Consider the following 10,861-nt stretch of genomic DNA (forward strand, 5'->3'; position numbering starts at 1 on the left):
GTGCTTATAGCATGAACCTGCCACGTGAGGCGGTGGGAGCCTTTGTGGGTCCCTGGCTGTCCCTCGTCACATGTGTTTGCATCTCTCATAGCTGTAGTCCCAGAAGATGCAATGCTGAATGGCAGGGATCGTGCTTTGCTTTACTGCTTGGCACCTGCCCAGCAGGTATCAGCTCCTCTTAAAAAGAGCTCCCTGCCGAGTGCATCCATCATGCTGGCTGATGGAGGGGAAGTTGCTACAATAAAAGGGGGGGGTCACTTTAATTAACGGGTTAGTGTGAGCCTCTAGATTGAAACCCTGATGGAGGGAATTAGAATAACCTCTGGGTGAACTTAGTTGATGGTATTTGCCAAGCTTCACATAACAAAATGTAAAGCACAGCTTGTTGTGAGCACAGAGGAAATAGTGTCTTGGGTGGGAGCACTGGGGAAATGAAGGAAGGATTAAAAGAGGCRCCGCAAATTACTTTGACTGACGAAGAGATTTTTCTTGTCTTTGAGCTCCCATTCCATCTTGAGAATTAATTTCCAGATGTTCYCTACAGAACATCTCCAAAAGATATCCATCTTCAAACAAAAAAACTGAAACTTAGCTATTGAAAAACATCTGAGGCTTATCCGCACTGGACCAAGGACCGTATTTTAATTGACCAGCAATGACATTCTCAGATAGTTCTGTAGACACAAGGTCTCTGGCCATTTTACTTGGTAAACAAACACACAGCAGCAGAACCTCAGAAGCTGATGATTCTTGCATGAACTATAGCAGCAATGCATTGGGGACTGGGAGAAATTGTGCTCTGTGGAGATGGTTTCTTCACTAGTTAGATCATTTTTTGTAAAGCTGTGCTTCTATCAAAGTAGCAGCTATTAATCTGTGGGTGCTAAAGAGMGTATCTGCATGGCAATAAAGAGTTCTGGTCTGTCAGCGCCGTAATGAAAAGCACAGATAGAGACAGAGGAGAGTAACTGGGCTGGGATAAATGGTGCCAGCTGATGATCACAATAACAACCTGCTTCAAACAYATGGTGGCAGGCCCTTGGCCTCTGCCTGCAGAGCTATTTACTCCTAAATCAATGTTCATGTAATGTCTTTAGATATTGCAGTGAGGGCTCATGTCTCACACATTTCCTGGCACGGCGTGTCTGAAGGGGTGGTTTCCATACACATCACATGAGTCCTTTCTTCCTTGCCTGTTCTAGAGGTCTTCCTCCCCCTTCACATTTTCTCAGATGTCAAATGTTTAATGCTCATTAGTCAACTTGAGTTCAGCCTTAAACATCCATTTAGATGTTATTCTCTCTCAGTCTTAGTCATTGTGGTTTCTTACAACCTCTAAGGAAAAAGGCAATCAGCAAAAATACAGTTATTATTAACTTTTCCTCTTCCAATGGAAGGGTGGAATTAAACTGTAACTCTGCACAGATATCTAGAGAACACTGACTTTTATCATTTCATAATTTACACTGGCTATTTAGACAGCCTGCAACCAATTTGCAGTTACTTTCTGCTGTCTTTATAAGAAAAAGAAATTTGACTGGCATTTATGTCTGCATCAGTAGCATCAGCAAAGCTCTCTGAGGCTTTATTGTGGGGTGCACTGAACATGTAAATCATAGCTGAGCAGCAAAGTTAGAATCAAAATGGTCCCATTACTCCAAGAGGAAAGCCTAAGGTCCCTAAGAGCATTTTAAAACTATTTTTATTCTTTTTATCTTGAATAGGAATTATAGTATTGTTATTCCTGTATTTGTGGCTTTATTTTTATTCCTGTATTTGTGATTTTATTTTATTTTCTTGCTCAGGGCTTTCAGTTTCAGCAGAGGGCACTGTGACCTTACTTAGAATTCAATCCTTTAATTGAACCACTTAGGGATGGAAAAAAATTGTAGAACTTCAGTTCATAAGTCAGACAGTTACATATACAGAATTTATTTATTCTCCATTTAAATCAGTCCCTTATCATCCTGACTAAGAGACTGGGGGGAAAGAAAAACTTAATGAAATTAATAGATTTAAAAAAATCCTAACATCTTCCTCTTTCATAGGGGAAAATTAGCTAAATAAGGGCCTAGACTCTTTTCGTCCAGAATAACATAGTTCCCATTGTACAAAACTCACTGGAGGGATTTTTTAAAAAGCCTTTCTAGCAGCTGTTATGTTAGAAGATAAAAAAAAAAATCCTCTTCAAATGCCCAGGGCCTTGCTGGGGTGTATAAGTCACTGGGATCACAGCCTGCTATACATTACATTATTACCCACATGGGGAAAAGCACTGTAATAAAACCAGGGGATGCCGGGGCTGGCTGTCGGGCTGGCGCCTGGCTTTACTGCGGGAGCTGAGCCCAAGCCAGCACCTGTTTTTCCCTCGGGCTCAGCTTCTGCCTTTAAGCACCAACATATTCGCTTTCACAGCCTGTTTGAATCTCTGCACGAGTARGTGCTAGGAGCTGGCAACAACACATGGAAAAGGAAGTGAGGAAGAAGAAGCAGCAAGAGGTTCTCCCTTGGCCACTGGCTCACTCTGGAAGAAGAGTTATATATAAATACACAAATACATTTGTAAAAATATATTTGTATATATTGTAAAAATATATATAATATATACATATATACATATATAAAATACATATGGCCATATTATCTACACATATTTTTATATAAAGACATACACACACATATATATAATATTAGTGATAAAGTAGGGCTGAGGCTGCTTAAACATCCCCCGACTACTTCAGTGAGTAGGTTAGTTACGAGCTTCTGAATTCACCAGTTGACAAGTAGCTGAAATTCAGCACTGCCCTGAATTTTAATTCAATCCATGATCGGGCTGTTTGTCCTTGGAGGGAGTCTGTGGCKTCACAGATGTGGGGCGAGAGGCACYGAGGTTTAGTGGCCGAGCTGTGCCCAGACGCCGAGAGAGGTGGGTTTTGTCAGGCTCTTCGGSCTGAGGGATTGCTGAGAGGGAGAAGACAAGAGCCGTGGTTTGCACTTCGATATCCTCAGCTTCCCTGTGCTGCCATGTGCCTACACAGCGAAGTCCCCGGGTCAGGCAGGCTGAGGGCTGTGCGTGGGTCCCTAAGAAGGAGCTGCAGGAAAGGAGAAGGAGGACAAAGCTGTCTGTTATTTAACATACAGAAATATCGAACTCCGGTAGAGTTATTCGAAAATCTTGGCAGCTGGATGAAAATTACAGAGCTTTTGCACAAACGGAGAGGCTTAGTTCACAATGAAATCATTGCAGGATAAACATATTTTAATATGGTGAAAACCAAKAACTCATAAATCAAAACAAAATTGATTTATTTGTTTTAAAAGATGAATTGATGGCACTGTTGTTGTTGATTCTTTGGGAAAAAGGAATCATTTCTTTTTGGAAAAAGCAAAATTACTCTTTGCAGAAGTGGCTCTAACTAAAGGTGTACCAATAGCTATGTCTGGCATTACAGAGCTAGCTGTGATGCAGTAACATGGTTCCCTCTTTGTAATATGATGTAAGGTGAACAACTTCTTGGTAAATAGGAAGCAAAGATGTTGCTGCTAAGTGCATTTTTCTCATTCCACATATTCAGTTCTGCAGCTATGTAAAAAATGCCATGAAAGAAATGTAGAGTAATGTAAAATGATCTTGCATGTGAGGCAGTTCGAATAGCTGATAATAATCCCTACAGGATAAATCATTAATTTTTYTAGGTGTATTTGTGTGTACATACAGCTGAGAGTACAGGCTAGCAACTCCATCCTTTGAATTTCCTGCACTATCAAAGTAGATTATGTCCACAACTTTCAGCTGCCATTTTATTCAGAAGAGGCATCTGTATTTCTCATACATAACTTGGTAGGAGATAAAATAGTTGCTTGGAGCTCCCCAGCTAGCAAAGCTTATTTAAGATTTCTCCATTTGTTTTGCCTGGTTACATCTGTCTCTGAGGGAAAACAGTTTGTCCTTAAAGCACTACTCTCTTTTCTTCTCYCTCTGAGATTAAACCTGTTGTTGTTACAAAGCAGAATGTAGGGATCAGTTTCTTGTGCTTTGGACTGCAGGCTTAAAAACCAGGGCAGTAAGGGGTGTTGTTACGCCCTATGGCCATTACTTGCCATTTTAGGGACCKGTGACCTGTTCTTTGTAGCTGACCAGCTGGTGTTGATTCATTTAAATCCTGGATTTAAATGCATGGATTCACCAAGGGGAAATCCTGTTTAACCAATCTGATAGCCTTCTCTGATGGAAGGACTGGCTGGGCAGATGAGGGGAGAGCAGCAGACRYTGTGCACCTTGACTTCAGCAAGGCTTTTGACACTGTCTCCCAGAACATCCTCCTAGAGAAGCTCAGCAAGTGTGGSTTAGATGAGTGGACAGTGAAGTGGACTGAGAACTGGCTGAAAGGCAGAGCTCAGAGGGTCGTCATCGGTGGCGTGGAGTCCAGCTGGAGGCCTGTGGGTAGTGGAGTCCCCCAGGGCTCAGGACTGGSTCCCATCCTGTTCAACTTCTTCATCAGTGACCTGGATGAGGGGACAGAGTGCCTCCTCAGCAAGTTGGCTGAAGCTACCAACCTGGGAGGAGTGGCTGACAAACCTGAGGGCTGTGCTGCCATGCAGAGAGACCTGGACAGGCTGCAGAGTTGGACAGGGAGAAACCTCCTGAGGTTCAACAAGGGCAAGTGCAGAGTCCTGCACCTAGGGAGGAATAACCCTAGGCACCAGKACAAGCTGRGGGCTGACCTTCTGGAGAGCAGCTCTGCAGAGAAGGACCTGGGAGTGCTGGTGGATGAMAGATTGACCRTGAGCCAGCAATGTGCCCTTGTGGCCAGGAAGGCCAAKGGTCTCCTGGGGTGCATTGGGAAGAGTGTTGCCAGCAGGTGGAGGGAGGTGATCCTGCCCCTCTMCTCAGCCCTGRSGAGGCCTCATCTCAAGTCCTGTGTCCAGTTCTGGGCTCCCCAGTCCAAGAGAGACATGGAGCTGCTGGAGAGAGTCCAGYGYAGGGCTACAAAGATGATCAGAGGGCTGGAGCACCTGCCCTRTGAGGAAYGGCTGYGAGAGCTGGGCCTSTTCAGCCTGGGGAAGAGAAGACTGAGRGGGGATCTGATCAATGTGTACAAGTACCTGAAGGGAGRGTGTCAAGGGGATGGGGACAAACTCTTTTCAGTTGTCCCRTGTGACAGGACAAGAGGCAATGGGCAGAAGCTGAACCACAGGCAGTTCCGCCTGACCGTGAGGGGGAATTTCTTCCCTGKGAGAGTGACGGAGCACTGGCACAGGTTGCCCAGAGAGGTTGTGGAGTCTCCTGCTCTGGAGATCTTCYAGGCCCACCTGGATGCAACCCTGTCTAACATGGTCTAGGTGATCCTGCTGAGCAGGGAGGTTGGACTAGATGATCTCCAGAGGTCCCTTCCAACCTTACTGATTCTGTGATTCTATGAATGTGAGGCTCCTTGTGGTGTTATGGTTTACAAGAATTTAAAGCCAGTGCTGGAGACGAATGAAGGGAATTTTTCTGCAGGAAACTTGATAGAGTCCCACAGTTTGGGAGTCAGTACTGAGAGTTGTTTGCAGCCCTGGTGGCATGCAAAATACCTGGCAAGCACAAAATTGGTGCATTGCTTACAGCTGAAAGCTCATGGCAACATTAGCCACCACCTTGTTGGTACGCTGTCCTAGTGGTAGCTGTCAGCAGCATCCCTCTGAAGAGACTGATACAACACTAAATAGCAGACCCACCTRCACATAAAAATCATATGCCACTCTATGAGTGACTTCTGGTTAATTACTGCTCCTACTCCACCCACCATACCCACAGGAAAGGGTGGATCAGTTCAGCTTCCCCGACCTTTTCTGTGTCTTTGATTTGGGGGTAAACATGACAACTGAATCAAACAGGGCCAATCTATGACAATGTGAGAACAATGTCTTGTTTTTAATTCTGATTTTGATCTTCTGCAGTGTTACTACCCTTGCTGCTTTCAGAAGATTGACAGATTTCACTGTGTGGCTCTGCGTGCCCAGTACAGCTCCCTCAATAACCTCTGCGACCACTGCAGTCAGGATGGCAAATATCAAACAACTTCATCAATCATATTGATTCTGACATGCGGTAGGATACACTATCTGAAAATCATTTGCATGTAAAAAAAGGTTTCATGCAAAGCTTTGCTTTTGAAGTCACTAAGACATTATTTGGATTAAGGCTTGTCATAAGACTTCGAATTTCCATGTGATAAAAGCAATTTAAGTTATCCCCACAAATATTGACTTGTAAGTCAGTTTTAAGGACTCGCTATATAAAATGGCTGACCTAATCATCCACCCCACTCATTTCCCTTCCCACCTGTGCAGGCCAGGGAAGAGATATGAAATATTTGAAAATTCAAATTCTATATGCAAAATTTCAGCTGAGTTAATACCTACATGTTAAAAAATCAATGCTTTTTCTCAATTTATGGCAGTAGCTCTGCTGTTATTTGATTTTAAATGATGCTATTCCAAATCTCATCRTGTTTAGAAGTCTCTACTGTGTCTTATTTTGAACCTGCAGATAGTGCTGGTTCCTAAGAAAGCAGTCTCTTCTCTATATATGGAACACTTATAATACTATCATCACTTACTCTTTTAATTGTTTCTGGTTTGTGAAATATGCAGTGAAACCCTACCCACTGTACTGTGGTTTGTTTGCCACTACCGTGCACATATAAAATGAGGAGGCATGAAAAATAAGCTTAGATATTTAACTTTTAAGAAGATTTAAATGATTTAAAATTCTGGTAAGGAGGACAAAAGAGACACACTGTGTATCTGTACTGTACTGGCTCAGAAGAAAGAGATGATGATCACAGTGATGTGCTTGAACTGTAGCGTGACTGGCATCATCTCTTAATATGAATTTACGGAGGGAGTTGTGATTTCTATCTACGTAATTCTTAGGAAAAAAAGTGCTTTTTTGTGTGTGGAGTTTTAATCATTTATGGCAAAGTCATTGCAATAGAAATGAATTAGAACTTCATTCTGCCAGGGTAAATAACATTTCTGTCATCTAAAATCATTCCCTTGCATTTCTTGTGGATTAAATTACAAATTATGCCCATGGAAAGACAGCGCTGCCCTCTCAGGCTTCAGTAGACTGGAGAAAAACTGAGTTGTGTGTAATAACGTTTCACAGAGGTGCATTTGAGAAGAAAAGGTTGTCCGAGGAAGACAGCAGTGGCACTGGGCAGCTCTGGCATGGAGCAGAGATTGAARACAGGGGAGCCCATTGGATACGGGAATGGAAAGGTATGAAGGCTGATCTTGGGCAGCTCAGCAGCTGAGCACTTCCCACTGAAGAAGCCATCTAACTCTCCTGAATTTGAGATTTCTTTTAAAAATAGCCCTGGCAGAGAAATCCTGCTGACTCGGAGCCGAGAACTGTGACAGAAGCACCAAGGGCCTGGTCCCCGTGCAGCGTGTCACAGCAGGTTTAACAGGGGTAACCAGGAAATCAGAACACCTAACACTTGTGTGGCTGGTCTCAGGCGATATGGAAAGCAGCAACGGCCTGACTCTCTGCATGATGGCACCATCAGCGGCAGAAGGGACGTGGGACATGGGCATCCCACCCTCAAGCCCCACGGGGAAGGACGGTGCTGCAGAGCATCCTGCTGCTGTCATTCATGCATCTACCCTGGGTTCTGGAAACTGGCAGTCCTTGCAAGGCAGAAGGCATGGATGAGGACACACTGCAGGAATGTGAGAAAAAAAGAGGGATGATGTGGTTCACCAGCCATGCCATAGTGATTTCTTTCRTCTGCCTGCTCCCTTTGGTCCTCATCCTAAGAAGGCAGTGTCACTCCTAGTTTCCATATTGATTATACTAATGCCACTGGCATACTAATTGCAATATTTCAGTCACTGATCCAATTGAAAACTCTTTTCCTGGCAAATGATATGATCAAATCTTTCAGGGTTTAATAGTCTTTAATTTATAAATATTGCAGGTTCTATGACCATGTATGAGAAGCTCGGTTTTGCTTAAAAAACGGCACAGGAAAGTCGCTAAATGCATGTGATGATTATTTATTGTACAATCTCTTTTGCCTAATTTAGGTTTGATAGCTGTGAATTCCCCCACACACACTGGCTGTGGTTTCTTGTTATAATCCATGAACAAATCCAATGATCCTTGCTGACTTCTTTTTGTTCTCTCCCTTCTCCTTCCCCCAAGCTTTAACATAATTTTGCAGATTTTTCGTTAGCCCACACAGCAGTATTTTTCATAACAGGTTTTTGTAGCATCTGTTGCTGTCTGTACACACTGGGTCTAGCTATCAGAAACTCTTTGGATGACAACACATACATTTCACTGTGCAATATAAAGTGAGCAAGCTGAAAACTGCATACCTACTTTCTTAATTCTGAGGCACAAGCAAATGTTTGCAGATTCTGGATATTGTAACTTAATGACAGAATGCAGCTTCTCCAGTCAAAGTGAGGGAATATGACATCAATGTCCCTCTTCCTTGCTGTCGCTAAGTTGCTATGATAATGCYAGCAGATCTACTGTATCCTTTTCATAGGCATCCTAAGTTTTGGAGTCCGTACTAAGGCAATCAGCTCTTAGGGTASAGGCATGAAAGCAAAATCAGTGCCTCCACTGGCCTTGCTTTTCAAGTTTGCAGCAGAAAATAAATAGGGCTCTTAGGATCAACAGACGATTGATGCTCAAGGCATAGGATTACTTCTCTTCATCCAAGCAGTGTATGAAGCAATCAAGGCTATATGGACCTTGTAGAGTATGGACACTGGTTAAGTGGGAGAGTCTTCCTTGTGCTCAGACCTGGTAACTTTGTCCTGAAAAGAGTAGCATGATAGGAAGAGAAAAATCTTGAGTTAGACAAAGAAAGGCTAGTTACAAAAGTATGTATGTCCTTCAAACCCGTTAGTTTACAATCTGAACACATGTTTAACACAGCAGGCAACACTGTATTATAAACTTTCTCAAAAACTCATTAGAGCCAAGAGCAGCAGACCATGTTTACCTCAAGACTAGCGTTGCTACCCTGCAATGCTGATGGCATGAAGATCTCCAGGCATATTTGCATGTTTAGGATGATCAGAACCTGATGAAATGAAGGCATTTTGAAAAAGTCATGTTATAGGAAACACACATACATTTTGGGATGTGTTGTTTTGTAACAATACTATTTGTAAACTAAGGGTTCTTGCTTTTCAATTACAGCTTTTGTATTTTTTGCAATAACACTTTTGATGGTTACCTTTCCCAGAAGAGAGCTGTCAGATAGGTAGTTATTACACTATAAACATTTTTAAGTGTTTTTTTTTTCTGCAAGCAAAAGGAACTGTTCAGATGTAAGAAAAAAAAATAAGTTACTTTGATTCCATTTCCTTAGAAAACAGGCAAAATATTTCTTCTCACAAAAAAAGGAGMAAATTCACATAATAGACATCCTTGCGAATGCCTAAGTATTTAAGGATATAAATATGAAGGTCTATCACGTGCCAGTGCTGATCATGTAATACAAATTCTATTCTAAGACTGCTCTGATAATGGTGCCCTAGTACCAAGCTACAGTCTGCAGGGTCTCGCATGTGCTTTTCCCACATGGATTCCTAGAATCCAGCAGGGCTGAGCCATGTCTTTTCTGGATAAATGTTCCATTGCTGTTGCTGACCTGAACATGATYGGCCTTGGCATCCCAGCTCCTAACAGCCATAGGATCCACAGCCTCCTACACCTGCATTCAGCAGTACCTGGCTTGTTTTCTCCTGTTTGTTCCCCAAAAGCTCCCACCATCTCTTACCTTTCTGACTTCTGGGATTGCTTTTTCTCAGCTACCTGTAACTCAAAGACTGCAGCCCAGACCTACTCCTGGCAGGAGCAAGTATGACCAGATTTTTTTTCTTTGTCTCAGTTTCCCAACTTTCCTTGCAAGGCTCTGGGATCCTGGTGGCAACTTTGGCTCTTGGTGCTCACACTGGCTATGTGCTACAGCCCTCATGCAGGCCCTCATTCCCTTAAGTTGGAGTGTCATCACATCCATGAAATTGTTTCTGAAATGTGAAGACTTTGGTATCCAAACTTTGATTTCACTCCCCCCCCCCCGGAGCAGAATGCTGTTCTCTGTTCAGCTCAATTCTCATTTATCTTGTGTTATATTGATGGCGAAACACAGTGGACTGTTAAATATCTTTTCCTTGAAAATAACCTTTTCTGTCACATAATTTGTATCAAGAAAACAGAGGAGATTTGAAGGGAAAATGCTCTGAAGCAAGATTTATTTTATCATCAAATTACTCCTAGCTATTCAGGTTAACCATGCGAGTCACTATACAACTTCTCCCATTTTTATTGGACTTCACAATTAATTGAATTTTTCTTATCAAGATTTAATTCAATAGGACTTAGGGAACAAATAATCTCTTCTTTTTCCCTCCTTTGTTTTGATTCTTGTCTCTCAAGTCTTGTTCTGGGTTTTTCTTTGTTCTTTTTCTCTTGTTTTACAAAAATGACCTATACACAAAATAGATTTGAGCAGAAGAGAGTATTCTATGCCTAAAAGCCAATCTACAGACAACAGTCTTGGAGCAGAGCTTGCAAGCATTTGCAACAGCTAAATATTGCTACAGGCCAGYATTAGTAGCCCCAACACACCAGCAGACCTCTAATCTGCTGCCAGAACTGACGGAAGCCTTTACTCAGGCAGCTGGATAAAAGAAAAAGGATGAGGCTTGAGCAAGAAGTGATCTAAAGCTCTTCTCTTCATACATAATTTCCATGGATGCCAGAGACAGAYCGACCTGTGGGTCTTGATGGCAGTTAGCCCTATAGCTAACTTTTCCCCTCCTTACATTGGTGATACTTCATTGC

This window comes from Rhea americana, unplaced genomic scaffold (assembly GCF_003343005.1).
Source record: "Rhea americana isolate MKP2758 unplaced genomic scaffold, rheAme1 scaffold_11, whole genome shotgun sequence".
Lineage (NCBI taxonomy): Eukaryota > Metazoa > Chordata > Aves > Rheiformes > Rheidae > Rhea > Rhea americana.